Genomic DNA, 20,569 nt, shown 5'->3' with positions numbered 1-20,569 from the left:
CTGGATCTCAGCCAGCTCCCCCAACCAACTCCAGTAGGACAAAGAACTCTAAAACCCTCTTTTTCCTGTCCCAATCCCTCCCTTCCTGCCCTAAGCCCACACAAATTCCAGTCCTGTCCAGCCCCGACACGGATTCTCCTCAGTCCCTCTTCTTACCCGCTCTGTCAGTCAGTGTTCTGCCCAGGAGCGAAATATCAATAAAGCCTGGTTCAGCAGCCTTTTTAAATCTGCCTCCTTTTGGTCACCGCCACTGCCTGACATTACAACCCTAAATAAATGTAAAGAGTTATTATGATGATTAATGGGATATGTTGTTGGAAAAGTGCTTTTGTGGACTTTTTTGGATTGTTTTTATAAGTATTTCTATTTTGAAATATTAGGTAAAGAGCTTGGGGGTTTTTGTACTAGAAGTCTGCCCTTGGAGTGTGAGAAAAAGGGAAGGAAAGTTTTGTGATGAGACTTGATATTGGGTGAGGGGAGACTCCCCACTGAAGTTAACTTTCCATCTCGCGAGAACACCATGTAATCCCTTTCCCCTCTCCCTCCCCTCCAAAGGGCACCAAATTCAAAAGTTTTCTCAACCAATCTCCATGGGACACAGCATCCACTCGCCGTTCCCGAGTCACCCTGACAATCAGCACCCACCACGTCACCTGCGCAACCTTCTTAAACTGAAGCTTGCAAGCTCATGCTCTCTGCCCTCCTGCTCTCCTCTCTCTGCTCTCTGCCTCTCCTTTTCTTTCCCTTTGAAGGGACAACCCCCCAATAAAATCTCTTGGTTGAATCTCCCTCTCAGGTGAGTCACACACTTTCACTTGAGACAAGGATTCTTGACCTGTAGAGAAGTAAATTTTATTTTCTCTAATTTTTTATTATATATATATATATATATATATATATGTGTGTGTGTGTGTGTGTGTGTGTGTGAGAGAGAGAGAGAGAGTGTGTGTGTGAGAGAGAATATTCAGTTTATACTTAACCTCTTTGCTACATTCTTGTCCTATCACCAGATTGTCCTACAGATCCGAATGGCTATAACTCAGCTGCTGGGGACAAAAGACTTTAGCTGCTGTTCCCTTAACGGGGCCTGTAACTAGACCCACATTTTCACCCTTAAACCATCTGGCCTGAAGACCCGGAGGAGGAGCTCAGCCAGCCAGCCGGCAGACCCAGAGGAGGAGCTGGCGTGGGCTGCTGGGGTGCAGACCAGAGGAGGCACAGAACACAGAGGCTTTGCTTGCGGGTCACCAGACAGAGCTCTGGACAAACATAAGATCTCCCCAGCACCCCCCACCTCACCAAACACCTTACGAGGGAAACAGATGGAACCCACCTTGGAAAATCTCATCAACCCTTAAAACCCTTGGTGTGGCTACCAACAAGGTTCTGTGGCTGATCCAGGTACCCAGTTTCCAACTCTCCCACCCTTAGCTGTAAAAATACAGCTAACTTTTGGGGGGTATAGCTATTAGCGCAAAACAACAACTGTATAGGCAACTGGTTTCCATCTCAGAGACTAAGAGTAGGGAGACTACAGGTGGAAGCTCAAATCCTCTCACACTGGCTACCTCCACCACCCTGAACACAGAGACTCAAGCTAAGAATACACAACGCCACCTACTGGAAGAAAAGAAAATAGAGTTCTGAGAGACTTTTTTTCTTTCTTTCTTTTCTTCTCTCTCTCTTTTCATCCATTCATCCAGTCTCTTCTACCCTTCCCCCTCTGGTCCTCACAACCTCAACATATGTGAAACCAAGAACTGTGCATGAAATAGGACTTTAACAACTGAATCACCAGAATAATATAATATAGAGGAATTGCATATACCCCACTGCCTCCCCCTTTTTTTCTCTTACTTTCTCTTTTTCCCTCTTTTGTCTCTTTCTTTCCTTGTTTTTTTTTTCCTTCTTACTCCCTCTATCCCACTTTCAACCCCCTAACTTTTACTATTTATATATAGCGTAATTTTCTAAATACAGATAAGAGTTTGAATCTATACATTCTTCCATAAATTACCAGTCTATTGATTAGACAGCTCCAAAGTTACTAAATTAGATTAACCCCATACCCTCACTCCTTTCCCCCTAAACATAACATCCTACATCTGAAATTCAGTTTTCTATATGCCACCAGAAATGGCATGCCTTTTATGAAACTAATGACTATATTTTTAAACAATAATTGAAGCCAACATCTGTAGACAGAGAGTCTAACTATAAATGTAGTAATAATGAAAACTTCCACTTAGATAATATACTATTGATATTGGGAACTGTTAACATTGTCTTTCACCACAAAAGAGAGATTTTGGAGCTATATAAGAGCAATATAAATATATAGGGGGAAAATCATTAACACAACAGTTTCACAAAGTTGAAAAGAAACGTGAGCAGTATGAAAAGACAAGGAAAGAAAGGTCCACAAACAATGCAGGTCAATTCAACTTAGAAGAGGTAATATCTGCAGCAGATGGAATATCAGATAAAGAGTTCAGGATATACATGCCTCAGATGATCTGGCGTCTCAAGGAACACATTAGACAGCAAAATCAGACAATGAAAGATCACTTTGACAATGAATTACATAAATAAATCCAAGAAGGAAAAGATCAACTATACAGGGAGATAGAGGCTATAAAAAAAACAGAAATCCTGGAAATGAAGGAAATAATAAACCAAATTAAAAACTCAAATGAGAGTATTACTAGCAGAGTAGAACACTTAGAAGATAGAACATCAGACAACGAAGACAAAGTATATCAACTTGAAAAGAACACAGACAGCTCAGCGAGACTGTTAAGAAACCATGAGCAGAACAGAACATCCAAGAAATATGGGATAACATAAAGAGACCAAACTTAAAAGAGTTACTGGGATACAGGAAGGTATAGAGGTCCAAATCAAAGGAATCAGCAATCTGTTCAATTAAATAATACTAGAAAATTTCCCAGACTTGAAGAATGAAACATTATTCCAAATCCTAGAAGCCTACAGAACGCCCAATGTGCAAAATCACAAGAGATCCACACCAAGACACATTATAATGAAGATGCCCAACATACAGAATAAGGAGAGAATCTCAAAAGCCACAAGAAAGAGGAAGCAGATTATATTTAGGGGTAAACCAATCAGGATAACAGCTGATCTTTCAACACAGACTCTGAAAGCTAGAAGATCCTGGAACAACATATTTCATACACTGAAAGAAAATGGGTTCCAACCAAGAATCTTGTATCCAGTGAAATTAAGCTTCAGGATTGAAGATGAAATTAAAACCTTCCACGATAAACAAAAGTTAAAAGAATTTGCAGCTAGAAAACCAGCACTTCAAAACATCCTTGGCAAAACATTACATGAAGAGGAAATGGAAAATAATAATGAAAAACTGTTGGAGGCGGTGACCAAGTCAAGATGGCGCCTGGCAGTTTGCCAGGAGAAGTGGCTAGTGAGGGAACACCACTGAGCCATCAAGATGGTGGGGACTCCTTATTGGCTGATTACTGTATCTGTAGGGGAGCAATGCTATGATTGGATGATGCTGATTGAGTCATGCTTTATGTAAATCAGTTATATATATATATATATATATATATATATATATATATATATATATATATATATATATATATATCTCTGTTGTTCCGCAATAAAGCAGTTCCTGCTTCAACCTTCACAGTTGCTTGTCACCTCTCGGTTACTTTGCCCAGCTGGACTTCGGCAAAAACAACAGTGGGAGGTAGTACAGTAAAGTAAAAACTAATCAAAGAGGAAAAACAATTCAGGTTAAGTAACAAAAATAAACAAATATGGCTAGAAATACAAACGATATCTCAATAGTAACCCTAAATGTTAATGGCTTAAACTCACCAATCAAAAGACATAGGCTAGTAGACTGGATTTAAAAAAAAAGAATCCAACAATATGCTGCCTACAGGAGACTCATCTGATAAGAAAAAACATAAACAGACTGAAGGTGAAAGGTTGGGAAAAATCATACCACTCACATGGACCTCAGAAGCAAGCAGGGGTGTCCATACTCATATCAAATAAAATAGACTCCAAGCCAAAGTTAATCAAAATGGATAAAGGAGGACACTACATGCTGCTCAAGGGAACTATTCACCAACAAGATGTAACAATCATTAATATATGTACCCCAAAAAATGGTGCAGCTATGTCCATCAAACAAACTCTTCTCAAGTTCAAGAGTCAAATAGACCACAACACAATAATCATGGGAGATTTTAACACACCTCTCTCACCACAGGACAGATCTTCTAAACAAAAGTTGAATAAAAAAACTATAGAACTCAAAATAAAGGTATTGTGTACAATTAAAAAATAAAATATTAAAAAAATGTTATATTCTTTTTTAAAAAAAGAACGAAAAGAAACTATAGAACTCAATAATACAATTAATAACTTAGACTTAATTGACATATATAGAATATACCACCCAACATCAAGCAGATACCCTTTTTTCAGGAGCACATGGATCCTTCTCAAAATAGACCATATATTATGTCACAGGGCAAATCTTAGCAAATACAAAGGAATAGAGATACTACCATGCATTTTTCTGATCATAATGGAATGAAATTGGAAACCAATGATAAAATAAGGAAGAAAAATTCCTACATCACATGGAGAATAAACAATATGCTACTGAATGAACAAAGGGTTACAGAAGACATCAAAGAGGAAATTAAAAAATTCTTAGAGGTAAATGAAAACTCAGACACAACATATCAAAATCTTTGGGACACTCTGAAAGCAGTACTAAGAGGAAAATTTATTTCATGGAGTTCATTCCTTAAAAGAAGGAAAAACCAACAAATAAATTACCTCACACTACATCTCAAATCCCTAGAAAAAGAAGAACAAATCAGCAGCAAATGCAGTAGAAGGCAAGAAATAATTAAAATCATAGCTGAAATCAATGAAATCGAAACAAAAGAAACAATTGAAAAAATTAACAAAACTAAAAGTTGGTTCTTTGAAAAAATAAATAAGATTGATATACCATTAGCCATGCTAATGAAGAGAAGAAGAGAGAGAACCCAAATTACTAGCTTACAGGATGAAAAAGGCAACATCACAACAGACACTTCAGAAATATAGAAGATAATTAGAAATTATTTTGAAACCCTATACTCTATTAAAATAGAAGATAGTGAAGGCATCGATAAATTTCTTAAGTCATATGATCTGCTCAGATTGAGTCAGGAGGATATAAACAACTTAAACAGACCAATATCAATTGAGGAAATAGAAGAAGCCATCAAAAGATTACTAACCGGGGGACCCAACATTGCGGCGGGCGGGGAGGCAGCGCTTTCAGTACCTCCTCAATAAAGGGGTCAGAGAGACGCATTAATACGCTTAGATTCCACCTGCTGAGAAACTTCTAGCAAAATTCCGCTGAAGTGAGACCTGCCATGAATTAGTAGGATTGTTGGAGGTGACAGTTTGCCCCAGACGAGTGAATCTCCGCCACACAGCGCAGAGGTCCAGACCAGCCGCCTGCCGCCACGCGGCTCAGCAGGCGTAGCGCAGGGACCCTATGAAGAGGTCTCTAACCAAGCCTTCATGAAATAGCGAACCGGGAACCGAAACCAACCGAGATTGGGTCAGACCAGAGACAGGCCAGTCCAACCCTCCCTTCAGACACTTCAGCAAGGAGCCTGGGGCCCGCCATAGCAGAGAGGTGACGTCACCAGAGTTCGGCCGACGAGATTCCTTCCCAGCGGAATCCGCTTTAGCAGGTGTGTGACTCCCACCCCCACCAGATACAAACAGCCGGGAAACCTCAAAAATCTCTCTGTGGGCGTGACTGTAGGGGCCGGGGGACTCCCGACCCCCAACTCCCCCTACCACCAGCGAAGTGGACGTGACTGTAGGGGCCGAGAGAAGCAGAGGGGATTCTCGATACCCAACTCCCCTTACCACCAGCGGCAACACCCAAGGTCTTATCCGCCAGTTTCCGAGGGCGTGGCCACCAAAGGGGTCCCGAAAAATTAAACTGTCGGTTCCCAGATCACCATTCCAGAGCACTGGAGCTAAGATGAATGACAGAGAGTGCGCTCAGTCATTCGGGAAATAGGGCACGTGGTGGGGCTGCAAGTGTAACCAGATCCTTGGGGAACCGCCTCCAGTGAGCAGGACCTGGCTGGCTGGCAGAAGGAAGGTGGGGAGGGACCAGAGAAGTGAAACGGCTCTGGACTAACAGGATTGAGAGACTCCCAGGAACCGCCTTACAGGGATTGCTGTCGGCACATAGAGGGCAGAAGCTCAGCTCGGAGGCCACAGCTCCACCTACTGGAAGAGAAGAAAATAGATCTCTAAGACTTCATTTTTTTTTTAATTTCTATTTTATTAGGTTTTTTTTCTTTTCTCCCCTTTTCCTTCTTTCTTTCCCTTTTCAAGTTTTATTATTCTTTCCATTCTCCTCTATTCTATCTATCTCCCTCTCCTTCTTTCTTTTTAAGAGCACCTTCCTTCCCCTACCCCCCAACTTTCATCCCAAGCATTACATCTTCCATTACGTGTAATTATGTAAATGCAAATAGGTGAATGTTTCAAGGCTGTCTATAGGGCTCCTAAATACCTAGCTATTACCAAACACCCTGATCCAATCTCCTGTTAATATCCCCCTTCAGTAGAGCAATCTCCAAAGTAGCCAAGACATACTAACCCTCATACCATCATAGCACCTAACCTAAACATAAAGTCCTAAGACCAAACAACAAATCACTATATGCATACAGAATCCGGAAGCCTTTTATGAATTGAATGAATCAGCTTTAAAGTACAATAAAGCCCAACATTTCTAGGCATAGTCTCCCACCACAAAGGAGAGACCACAGAGATATATAAAACCAAAACAAATTTATAGGAGAAAACAGAAACACAGCAGTTAAACAGAGTTGGAAAGTAATATGAACAACATGAAAAAACAAGGGAAAAAAGGATTACAAACAATGCAGGACAACTTAAATCTACAGAAGAACCTAGAGGCATCAGAAAAATGGACAGAGAAAGAACTCAAGGCATACCTGACTCAGATGGAATGGAATTGTAGAGAAGTCATTAGACAGCAAGTCCAAACAATGAAAGAATACTTTGAAAACGAATTGCATAAGCAAATTCAAATTGCAAAGAAGGAACTCTACCAGGAGATAGAGATTTAAAAAAAAAATCAAATAGTAATCCTAGAAATGCAGGAAACCATAAACCAAATTAAAAACTCAAACGAGAATATTACAAATAGACTAGATCAAATAGAAGTTAGAACATCAGATAATGAAGACAAAGTTTATCTACTCGAAAAGAATATAGTCAATGCAGAAAGGATGTTAGAAAATCATGAGCAATCCATGCAAGAGATATGCGATGTCATAAAAAAACCAAACTTGAGAGTCATTCGGATAGAAGAAGGTATAGAGGTTCAAACCAAAGGAATGAACAACCTGTTGAATGAAATAATCTTAGAAAACTTCCCAGATTTGAAAGATGGAATGGATTGCCAAATCCTGGAGGCCTACAGGACCCCAAACATACAAAACCATAATAGACCAACTCCAAGACACATAATTATGAAGATATCCAACATACAGAACAAGGAGAGAATATTAAAAGCTATGAGAGAAAGGAGGCAGATTACATTCAGGGGTAAACCAATTAGGTTAACAGCTGATTTTTCATCACAGACCTTGAAAGCGAGAAGATCCTGGAACAACGTATTTCAAACACTGAAAAATAATGGATTCCAACCAAGAATACTGTATCCAGCAAAACTAAGCTTCAGATTTGACAATGACATTAAAATATTTCACGATAAACAAAAGTTAAAAGAACTTGCAGCCAGAAAACCAGCACTGCAAGGCATTTTGAGCAAAACATTACAAGAAGAGGAATTGAAAAACAGCACCCAAAACTAATAGTGGGAGGTAACTCAGTAAAGGGGGAAAAAATAACCAAAGAGGAAAAACTAGCCAAATTAAAATAAATAAATAAATAAATAAGCATGACTGGAAGTACAAACCATATATCAATAGTAACCCTAAACGTTAATGGCTTAAATTCACCAATCAAGAGACATAGGCTGGTAACCTGTCTTAAAAAAAACAAATCCAACAATATGCTGCCTTCAGGAGACTCATATGATAGGAAAAGACATACACAGGCTGAAGGTGAAAGGTTGGGAAAAATCATACCACTCACATGGTCCTCGGAAGCAAGCAGGAGTGGCCATACTCATATCGAATAAAATCAACTTCAAACCTAAGTTAATCAAAAGGGATAAAGAAGGACACTATATACTGTTAAAAGGAACCATTCACCAACAAGACATAACAATTATAAATATGTATGCACCAAACAATGGTGCTGCAATATTCATAAAACAAACTCTCCTCAAGTTCAAGAGTCAAATAGACCACAACACAATAATTATGGGTGACTTCAACACACTGCTCTCTCCATTAGACACATCCTCCAGAAAAAAGCTGAATAAAGAAACTATAGAACTCAATAACACAATCAATAACCTAGAATTAACCGACATACAGAATATATCAACCATCATCAAGTGGATACACGTTCTTCTCAGCAGCACATGGATCCTACTCAAAGACAGACCATATATTATGCCATATGGCAACCCTTAGTAAATATAAAGGTATGGAGATAATACCATGCATCTTATCTGATCATAATGGAATGAAACTGGAAATCAATGATAAAAGAAGGAAGGAAAAATCCTGCATCACCTGGAAAATGAACAATATGTTACTGAATGATCAATGGGTTACAGAAGACATAAAGGAGGAAATCAAAAAATTCTTAGAGATAAACGACAATACAGACACAACATATCGGAATCTATGGGACACAATGAAAGCAGTTTTAAGAGGGAAATTCATTGCCTGGAGTTCATTCCTCAAAAAAAGAAAAAACCAACAAATAAATGAACTCACACTTCATCTCAAAACCCTAGAAAAGGAAGAGCAAAACAACAGCAAATGTAGTAGAGCGGAAATCAACGAAATTGAAACAAAAAAAAAAAAACCATTGAAAAAATTGATAAAACTAAAAGTTGGTTCTTCGAAAAAATAAGTAAGATCGACAGACCCTTAGCCATGCTAATGAAGAGAAGAAGAGAGAGAACTCAAATTACTAACATACGGGATGAAAAAGGCAATATCACAACGGACACTACAGAAATACAGAAGATAATTAGAAAGTATTTTGAAACCCTATATTCCAATAAAATAGAAGATAGTGAAAATATCAATAAATTTCTTAAGTCATATGATCTGCCCAGATTGAGTCAGGAAGACACACACAATTTACACAGACCAATAACAAAGGAGGAAATAGAAGAAGCCATCAAAAGACTACCAACCAAGAAAAGCCCTGGACCGGATGGGTATACAGCGGAGTTTTATAAAACCTTCAAAGAAGAATTAATACCAATACTTTTCAAGCTATTTCAAGAAATAGAAAAAGAAGGAGCTCTTCCAAATTCATTCTATGAGGCCAACATCACCCTGATCCCGAAAACAGACAAAGACACTTCAAAGAAAGAAAACTACAGACTAATATCTCTAATGAACTTAGATGCAAAAATCCTGGCGAATCGAATACAAAAGCATATCAAAAAAAATTGTGCACCATGATCAAGTAGGATTCATCCCTGGGATGCAAGGCTGGTTCAATATATGGAAATCAATAAATGTTATTCACCACATCAATAGACTTAAAGATAAGAACCATATGATCATCTCGATAGATGCAGAAAAAGCATTCGACAAAGTACAGCATCCCTTTATGTTCAAAACACTAGAAAAACTGGGGATAACAGGAACTTAGCATACCTCAACATTGTAAAAGCTATATATGCTAAGCCTCAGGCTAGCATCATTCTAAATGGAGAAAAACTGAAGGCATTCCCTCTAAAATCTGGAACAAGACAGGGATGTCCTCTCTCACCACTTCTATTCAATTTAGTTCTTGAAATACTAGCCAGAGCAATTAGACAGACAAAAGAAATTAAAGGCATAAAAATAGGAAAAGAAGAACTTAAATTATCACTATTTGCGGATGATATGATACTATATCTAACAGACCCAAAAGGGTCTACAAAGAAACTACTAGAGCTAATAAATGAATTCAACAAAGTGGCAGGATATAAAATCAACATGCATAAATCAAAGGCATTCCTGTATATTAGCAACAAAACTTCTGAAACGGAAATGAGGAAAACCACTCTATTCACAATATCCTCAAAAAAAATAAAATACTTGGGAATCAACCTAACAAAAGAGGTGAAAGATTTATACAATGAAAACTACAGAACCCTAAAGAGAGAAATAGAAGAAGATCTTAGAAGATGGAAAAATATACCCTGTTCATGGATAGGCAGAACTAACATCATCAAAATGGCGATATTACCCAAAGTTCTCTATAGGTTTAATGCAATGCCAATCAAAATCCCAACGGCATTTCTGTAGAAATAGATAAAGCTGTTAGAGTCTGTAAACAAGTCAGGATGGCACCTGGCATTTTTCCAGAGAAATGTTAGAGTCTGTAAACAAGTCTGGATAGTGCCTGGCAAAATGCCAGAGGGAGTGGTTTGTGAAGTAACACTAGCAAGCCATTAAGTGTGGAGATTCCTTATTGGTTGACTGATGTATCTAGTTTATGCTAATTAGATAAGCTGTGTGGAATGTATAAATACTGCTCCTGTCCTGCAATAAATGGCTCCCACTCCTGCTGTATCAACGTACAGAAGTTATTCGTCACCCCCCAGTTATTTTGCTGCAGCCGGCCAGCGGCATAAAGCAAACATGAAATTCATCTGGAAAAATCAGAGACCCAGAATAGCTAAAATAATTCTAAGCAGGAAGAGTGAAACTGGTGGTATAGTGATACCAGATTTTAAACTGTATTACAGAGCAATAGTAACAAAAACAGCATGGTACTGGTACCAAAACAGGCTAGTAGACCAATGGTACAGAACAGAGGACACAGAGACCAATCCACAAAATTACAACTTTCTAATATTTGATAAAGGGGCTAAAAGCATGCAATGGAGGAAGGATAGCATCTTCAACAAATGGTGCTGGGAAAACTGGAAATCCATATGCAACAAAATGAAGCTGAATCCCTTTCTCTCGCCATGCACAAAAGTTAACTCAAAATGGATCAAAGAGCTTGATATCAAATCAGAGACTCTGCATCTGATAGAAGAAAAAGTTGGCTCCGATCTACATATTGTGGGGTCGGGCTCCAAATTCCTTAATATGACACCCATAGCCCAAGAGTTAATAACAAGAATAAACAAATGGGACTTACTTAAACTAAAATGTTTTTTCTCAGCAAGAGAAACAATAAGAGAGGTAAATAGGGAGCCTACATCCTGGGAACAAATTTTTACTCCTCACACTTCAGATAGAGCCCTAATATCCAGAGTATACAAAGAACTCAAAAAATTAAACAATAAGATAACAAATAACCCAATCAACAAATGGGCCAAGGACCTGAACAGACACTTCTCAGAGGAGGACATACAATCAATCAACAAGTACACGAAAAAATGCTCACCATCTCTAGCAGTCAGAGAAATGCAAATCAAAACCACCCTAAGATACCATCTCACTCCAGTAAGATTGGCAGCCATTATGAAGTCAAACAACAATAAGTGCTGGCGAGGATGTGGGGAAAAGGGTACACTTGTACATTGCTGGTGGGACTGCAAATTGGTGCAGCCAATTTTGAAAGCAGTATGGAGATTCCTGGGAAAGCTGGGAATGGAACCACCATTTGACCCAGCTATCGCCCTTCTCGGACTAATCCCTGAAGACCTTAAAAGAGCGTACTATAGGGATACTGCCACATCAATGTTCATAGCAGCACAATTCACAATAGCAAGACTGTGGAACCAACCTATATGCCCTTCAATAGATGAATGGATAAAAAAGAAAATGTGGCATTTATACACAATGTAGTATTACGCAGCACTAAAAAATGACAAAATCATGGAATTTGCAGGGAAATGGATGGCATTAGAGCAGATTATGCTAATTGAAGCTAGCCAATCCCTAAAAAACAAATGCCAAATGTCTTCTTTGATATAAGGAGAGCAACTAAGAACAGAGCAGGGAGGAAGAGCATGAGGAAAAGATTAACATTAAACAGAGACGAGTGGTGGGAGGGAAAGGGAGAGAGAAGGGAAATTGCATGGAAATGGAAGGAGACCCTCATTGTTGCACAAAATTACATATAAGAGGTTGTGAGGGGAAAGGGGAAAAAAACAAGGGAGAGAATTGAATTACAGGCAGATGGGGTAGAGAGAGAAGATGGGAGGGGAGGGGGGATAGTAGGGGATAGCAAATGTAGCAGAATACAACAGTCACTAATATGGCATTATGTAAAAATGTGGATGCGTAACCGATGTGATTCTGCAATTTGTATTTGGGGTAAAAATGGGAGTTCATAACCCACTTGAATCAAGTGTATGAAAGATGATATGTCATGAGCTTTGTAATGTTTTGAACAACCAATAAATAAAAGAAGGAACAAATTATTGATATATGAAAGACCATGTATGAAGCTCAAATGCATTAGAGATGCAAAAGAAGCCATATGAGCCCATTTATATGCTTGTGTTAATCTGCTTTTCATTACTGTAATAAAACACCTGACATAATAAAAAAATAAAAAGATTACCAACCAAGAAAAGCCCAAGACTGGACAAGACCTTTAAAGAAGGACTAATACCAATACTCTTCAATCTATTTAAGGAGATAGAAAAAGAGGGAGTACTTCCAAATTCATTCTACGAGGCCAACACCACCCTGATTCCAAAACCAGATAAAGACACTTCAAAGAAAGAAAACTTCAGACCAATATCCCTAATGAATACAGATGCAAAAATCCTCAATAAAATTCTGGCAAATCGGATACAAAAATATCAAAAAGATCTCGCACCATGACCAAGTGGGATTCATCCCCGGGATGCAAGGCTGGTTCAATATACGGAAATCAATAAATGTAATTCACCACATCAATAGGCTTAAAGATAAGAACCATATGATAATCTTGACAGATGCAGAAAAAGCATTCAATAAAATACAGCATCCCTTTATGTTCAAAATTCTAGAAAAAAATAGGGGTAACAGGAACTTACCTCAACATTGTAAATGCTATGTACGCTAAGCCTCAGGCCAGCATCATTCTAAATGGAGAAAAATTGAAGGCATTCCCTCTAAAATCTGGAACAAGACAGGGATGCCCTCTCTCACCACTTCTATTCAACATAGCACTTGAAACACTAGCCAGAGCAATTAGACAGATGAAAGAAATTAAAGGCATAGATATAGGAAAAGAAGAACTTAAATTAGCACTATTTGCCGATGACATGATCCTATACCTAGCAGACCCAAAAAGTTCTACCAAGAAACTTCTAGAACTAGTAAATGAATTCAGCAAATTCAACACCCATAAATCAAAGGCATTCCTGTATATCAGTGACAAATTCTCTGAAATGGAAATGAGGACAACTACCTCATTCACAATATCCTCAAAAAAAAAAAAATACCTGGGAATCAATCTAAAAAAGAGGTGAAAGATCTATACAATGAAAACTACAGAATCCTAAAGAAAGAAATAGAAGAAGACCTTAGAAGATGGAAGGATATACCTTGCTCATGGATAGGCAGAATTAATATTATTAAAATGGCCACATTACCAAAAGCACTTTACAGATTCAATGCAATTCTGATCAAAATCCCAATGGCATTCCTTGCAGAAATAGAAAAATCAATCATGAAATTCATCTGGAAAAATCAGAGACCCAGAATAGCTAAAATAATTCTAAGCAGGAAGAGTAAAACTGGTGGTATAGTGATACCAGATTTTAAATTGTACTACTGAGCAATAGTAACAAAAACAGCATGGTACTGGTACCAAAACAGGCTGGTAGACCAATGGTACAGAATAGAGGACACAGAGACCAATCCACAAAATTACAACTACCTTATATTAGGCAAAGATGCTAAAAGCATGCTCTGGAGAAAGGATAGCATCTTCAACAAATGGTGCTGGGAAAACTGGAAATCCATATGCAACAAAATGAAATTGAATCCCTTTCTCTCACCATGCACAAAAGTTAACTCAAAATGGATCAAGGAGCTAGGAATCAAACCAGAGACTCTGCGTCTAACAGAAGAAAAAGTTGACCTTAATCTCCATCATGTGGGGGCACACCCCAAATTCCTTAATAAGACACCTATAGCACAAGAGTTAAAACCAAGAATCAACAAACGGGACGAATTCAAACTAAAAAGTTTTTTCTCAGCAAGAGAAATAATATGTGAGGTGAATAGGGAGCCTACTTCCTGGGAACAAATTTTTACCCCTCACACATCAGATAGAGCTCTAATCTCTAAGAGTATACAAAGAACTCAAAAAAGTTAAACAACAAAAAAATAAATAAATAACCCAATCAACAAATGGGCAAAGGACTTGAACAGACACTCAGAAGAGGATATACAATCAACAAATACATGAAAAAATGCTCACCATCTCTAGCAATCAGAGAAATGCAAATTAAAACTACTCTAAGATACCATTCTCACTTCAATAAGAATGGCAGCCATTATGAATTCAAACAACAATACATGCCATAGAGGATGTGGGGAAAAAGGTACACTCATATATTGCTGGTGGGACTGCAAATTGGTGCAGCCAATTTAGAAAGCAGTATGGAGATTCCTGGGAAAGCTGGGAATGGAACCACCATTTGACCCAGCTATTCCCCTTCTCAGACTATACCCAAAAGACCTAAAAGGAGCATACTACAGGGACACAGCCACATCAATGTTTATAGCAGCACAATTCACAGTAGCTAGACTGTGGAACCAACCTAGATGCCCTTCAATAGATGAATGGATAAAAAAAATGTGGCATTTATACACAATGGAATATTACTCAGCACTAAAAAATAACAAGATCATGGCATTTGCATGGAAATGGATGGCATTAGAGCAGATTATGCTAAGTGAAGTTAGCCAATCCTTAAAAAACAAATGCTGAATGTCTTCTCTGATATAAGGGGGGTGACTCAAAATGGGATAGGGAGGAGGAGCATGAGAAGAAGATTACCACTAAATAGGGAAGAGAGGTGGGAGGGAAAAGGAGGCAGAAGAGGAATTTCACAGAAGATGGAAGGAGACCCTCATCATTATACAGAATACATGTATGATGTTGTGAGGAGAAAAAAAAAAAGAAGTGTGTCACATTAGATTGGGTACAAAGATGTGATGGGAGGGGAGGGGAAGGGGGGATAGGAAGGGCAGCAGAATAAAATAGACATTATGATTGCTGTATGCATATAGGTGACTCTATGACCAGTGGGATTCTGCAACCTGTACAATCAGAAAAATGAGAAATTATACCCCATTTGATTCAAATGTATGAATTGTCAAGATCATTGTACTGTCATGTGTAACTAATAAAAAAAAAAAACTCACCTGGCCTGGGTGCCAAACACAGACTGCCTTAAGATCTGATAGTAACATTGGCATCTGCCGTTAAAACTCACTTTTCCAGGCCCACGTGCTGCAAGGGACAATACCAAAGGAGAAGACAAGCTGCAAGCACAGGTCACAGAGACTAGGCAAAGCCACTACCTGCCCGTTGGATCCTGCCCATTGGGGAAATACAAATAAATAAACCAGGTGAGGGAAGCTCAGGGAGCCTTTGCCTGGACAATGGGCAGTGGGCTCCATGATGTTTTCCATCACTTCCGCCGGAAGCCTAGAGGAGCAGCCTTCCTGGTTCTGCCTACCACATTTTCATGGGCTTCCCATTGGTCCTTCTACTGTCACTCAGACAGGACTTCTGGTCCCACCTTTCAGCCCCTAACCTATACTTCCTATTTCAGAGTTGCTGCCAGGAGCTATGCAGAGACTACATTTTTAAGAATGCCCACCTGTAAATGCTAACGAAAGGCATCTTTTTCAGGCAAAATCTAATTCCACGAGTTTCTACATTGCATCCCTAAATTTTTTTTTTTTTAGAGTTAAATAACCTGAATTTTCTCTATGGTTATGTTCCTATGTAATACTATTGATGAGAGGTATCCAACATATGCTTCTTTATATTTTGTCTTTAATTTTGAAGGTTATGAGGATACATCTGCTTGTGGCAGGAAGAAAAGCTGGCAGTGTTCCTGTGATAATCAGGTATCTTTATTTTTTTCAATTCTAACTATGTAATTATAAAAATTTTTTTTAAAAAAATTACCCAAGTATTTCAGCTACATCACGTGACGTCACATATAAGAGTGCAGTCCTGGGGGGGGACCCAAGATGGTGGAATAGAGGAGGTACTGCTTCTGGCTGCTCTGTGGAATTACACCAAGAAAACAGTCAGGCGGCGTCTCCACGGGTTCTCACCTAGATGGAATACAACATCTCAGAGCCTGCGACAGGACCCCTATACAGCGGATTTTCGCAGAAACCATCAGAGCTGTGTTAAGTAAGCCTCTGTGTTCCACTAAGACTCTGGACTCTGGACCCAAAGCCCGCAATTCTAGCGCATACACAGCTCTCAAGCAGCATAGCAGAATCACCTCATCAGCACCTTTGCAGAACTGCAGACTGCACTGCGCTCCCACGCAGGCCACTCAGCTGCTATTTAGCCACAGCACAAGGTCATCCCAGCTCCCCGCACCTCACCAGACACCCCAGCACTGGAAGCAGACCAACTCCATCTTGGAAAACCTCTGTGGCAATTTTTTGGTGGGCATTTTTTGGTGGGCGTGACTATCAGCTCCAACCTCCGTTTGACCAGGCAACCACAGCAAAGCCAGTCTTCTGGGTAGGCATCCCCTGGGATTGAGCTACACTCACCTATTCTTTTGTAATCCTACCCCTTTGCCTTGTTTGGGTTAGAATGTTCCATGGAAACTCCCTTTGTGTGTCCCCTTCTCTTGCTCTGCCTTTGGGTATGGCCTTCCTCAAGTCAGTCAATCTGCTGACAGCAGACATCATGAAACTAGACTCAACCCCCTGAAAACTGATGCCTTGCCTCATTTGAATGGCTTCTCCCCAATAAAAGGGTTCAGCACATGCTAGTCTCTCCCTTTCTCTGCTCTCTCTTTTTCTGTGGACCCTTAAGGTCAGAGAAGCCATTACTGGACCCAAATAAAAAGGTATCTCTGTCCTGGAGTGACCTTGAATGAGTCATGAGAAAAACAACACTCCTTGATTTATACCCAAAGGACTTGAAAACAGCATACTACAGGGACACAGCCACATCAATGTTTATAGCAGCACAATTCACAATAGCTAAATTGTGGAACCAACCCAGATGCCCTTCAGTAGATGACTGGATAGGGAAACTTTGATATATATACACAATGGAACATTAATCAGCATTAAAAGAGAATAAAATCATGGCATTTGCAGGTTAAATGGATGGAGTTAGAGAATATAATGCTAAGTGAAGTAAGCCAATCCCAAAAAACCAAAGGCCAAATGTTTTCTTTGATATAAGGATGATGACTCATAATGACAATGGGGGGAACATGGGAGGAATGGAGGGACTTTAGATAGGGCAAAGGGGAGGGAAGGGAATGGAGGGGGCAAGGGGGTTGGAACGATGGTGGAATGAGTTACACATCATTACCCTAAGTACATTATGAAGACACAAACAGTGTGAAAATACTTTGTGTACAGTGACTTGAAAAATTGTGCTCTATGTGTAATATAAAATGAACTGCATTCTGCCATCATGTATAACAAATTAGAATAAATTATAAAAAAAAGAATGAATTGGAAAATCAAATACAAGAGGCTTACAGGACACCAAATATACAAAATTACAACAGATCTACAGCAAGGCACATTATAATGAAAATGCCTAGCATACAGAATAAGGATAGACTCTTAAAGCCACAAGAGAGAGGAATCAGATCACACGGGGGAACCAACTTGAATCTCAGCAGATTTTTCAACCCAGACCCTTAATGCCAGGAGATCCTGGAACAACATATACTAAGCTCTGAACAAAAATGAGTCCAACCAAGAATCTTATACCAGCAAAAATTAAGCTTCAGACTTGATGATGAAATAAAAACCTTTCATGATAAACAAAAGTTAAAAGAATTTACAATGAGAAAGCCTGCACTACAAAGCATTCTCACAAAATATTCTAGGAGGAGGAAATGAAAAACAACAATGAAAATCAGGAATTTTAACAGATCAATTTCAAGCAAGGAAACAGAAGAAACCATCAAAAGCCTACAAACCAAGAAAACCCAGGACCAAAGGGATTCTCAGCCAAGTTCTACAAGACCTTCCAAGAAAAATTAACACCAATACTCCTCAAATTATTTCATGAAATAGAAAAGAGTTTCCTTCCAAACTAATTCTTATGACACTAGCATCACCCTGATATCAAAACCAGACAAAGACCCATCAAAGAAAGAAACTTCAGACCAATATCTGTGATGAGCATAGACACAAAAATTCTCAATAAAATCCTGGCTAATCATATACAAAGACATATTAAAAATGCAGCGCACCATGATCAAGTGGGGTTCATCCTATGATGCTGGGTTGGTTGAACATACCTGTGTCAGGAGCTGCCCTGGGTGCAGAAGCCTGAAGTCCTGAAGCACTGAGTTCTGACCATTTATTGCCTCAGTCTGGAACAGCAGCAACAGGCAGCAGTGACTTGGGCGTTACTCCACTCGGATAATGAGGTGTGGTGGCTCCAGGTGTAGTTACACTCACCTATCCCTTTATAATCCTACCCCTTGCCTCTTTTGAATGACTTCTTCCCAATAAAGGGATTCAAGACATGCTCCTGTCTCTCTTTCTTGCCTGCCTTGCCCGCCTTGTAGGAGCTGCAGCTGAGGAGGACTCTAAAGTCACAACTGAGCAACTGTTGGGAACCCACCTACCATGGGACCAGGTGTGGCCAACTGCTTTGGTAAGAATCAGGTCCAGCCCCACTAGACAGGGTTCTCCCCATTGGATCCTTTATGGATGCCCTCCTCCCATTCTAAGGGGTACGAGAGGAGATCTAAAGGAACTGGGCACCATCACACTGAGGCAGCAGATGCAGGCCCCACTCAGCCCTGACCACATACACCACTGAGTTGGGAACAGCTACCCATGACCACTGATGCCCACCCTTTAAACCAGGAGAAGCTGTTTGGGTGAAAGAATGCCATGTCCAACCCCTAGAGCCTCTTTGGAGGGGTCCATTTCCTGTCATTTTATCCACCCTACTGCAGGCCCAGGTGGACAATGACTTCACCACAGCACAGTGAACCTGCTTCATAGGACTAAGAGGGCACTCCAGGTCCAGCTGCACAACACAAGGTGACCACCCAAAATAAGAAATCTGCATAGAGAGGACCCCGAGGATAACCACCCAGAGCTGACTAATCTACGCTCCAAAGCAGCCTGAAGAATTGAGAGTCCTCAAGGTAAGTGGGCTATTCTTACCTCCCTAGTCTTCCCACTGTAATGCTTTGCCACTGTCACCCTTTACCCCTCTGCTGTCATGGTCCTAGCCTTAATTTTTGCTTAGGATTAGCAGAGACTGCTCTGGCTGAGGGGCTCTGGGTTAAGCTTCTATTAGCAGTCTTATACCTCCTCCTGAGAGGGCTCCAGGCTCTTGGAGATGTCTGATCTGGCTCCCGCTGTAGACTTTCGCTGCTCATCCTGTGACCCACACGTTCACATGACTCCATCAGGCCAAAGTACTGCACAGCCCCACTTTATCAGAGCTGCTCCTCCTGACAGGGACCGGTCTCAGGGACCTGCAGGTATAATAAGACCACCTACTCAATCTGCCAACAAGGGGTCAATACATTTGTTTCCATCCACAGTGTATCCCAACAGAAGAATGGACGGAGGCAGATCACAGGAAGGGCACGTGGAACAGGCCCATTAATTTACAAAGTTCACCTCACTGATCTAAAGCAACCAGTGTCAGTACTGTTGTGCAAGTGGTGTCATGAGCGAGACTTGGGCACTTGCTGAGAGCCGTCGTGTGTCCCCCACAACATGTGGAGACATATCTGGGGAGAGGAGGTAGAGGCTCAATGACAAGCCCATGTGCAAACAGCCTGCATGTGGCATGTGGTCCACGGGGGCTGAGTAAGCCAAGTTTTTTTGTCCCTTTTGGAGTTGTCTCTAACGGGCCACTGGCACAGTGAGAGAAAAACTGCCCCACTACAAAAGGGTGTCCCTACACCCAAATGTAATCAAGGAGCCTGGAACCCTTTCAATTTCACTATTCTTGACCCTGAAGACTCAGGATGGAAAAACTCACTGCCCAATTGCTAGACAAGGCACTGACCCCGGGACTGTCAGGTTCTTCAGAGGGGTCACAACCTCACTTAAGTCTTCCTGCCACCAGGGCTTTCCCTCCTTTTATGAGGAAATGAGGAAAAGCCCACCTCCTATCTCCACCACCACCAGAAACCTGTCCCTTCCTTGGGGACTGTAGTCAACCTCTGAACGTCTCTTCTTGTTATGTGTGT

The sequence above is a fragment of the Marmota monax genome, unplaced genomic scaffold (genome assembly GCF_021218885.2).
Source record: "Marmota monax isolate L192 unplaced genomic scaffold, Marmota_monax_Labrador192_F-V1.1 WCK01_AAM20220418_F8-fsc00180, whole genome shotgun sequence".
NCBI lineage: Eukaryota > Metazoa > Chordata > Mammalia > Rodentia > Sciuridae > Marmota > Marmota monax.
The sequence above is the reverse complement of the archived record's forward strand: the minus strand, read 5'-3'. Positions refer to the sequence as shown.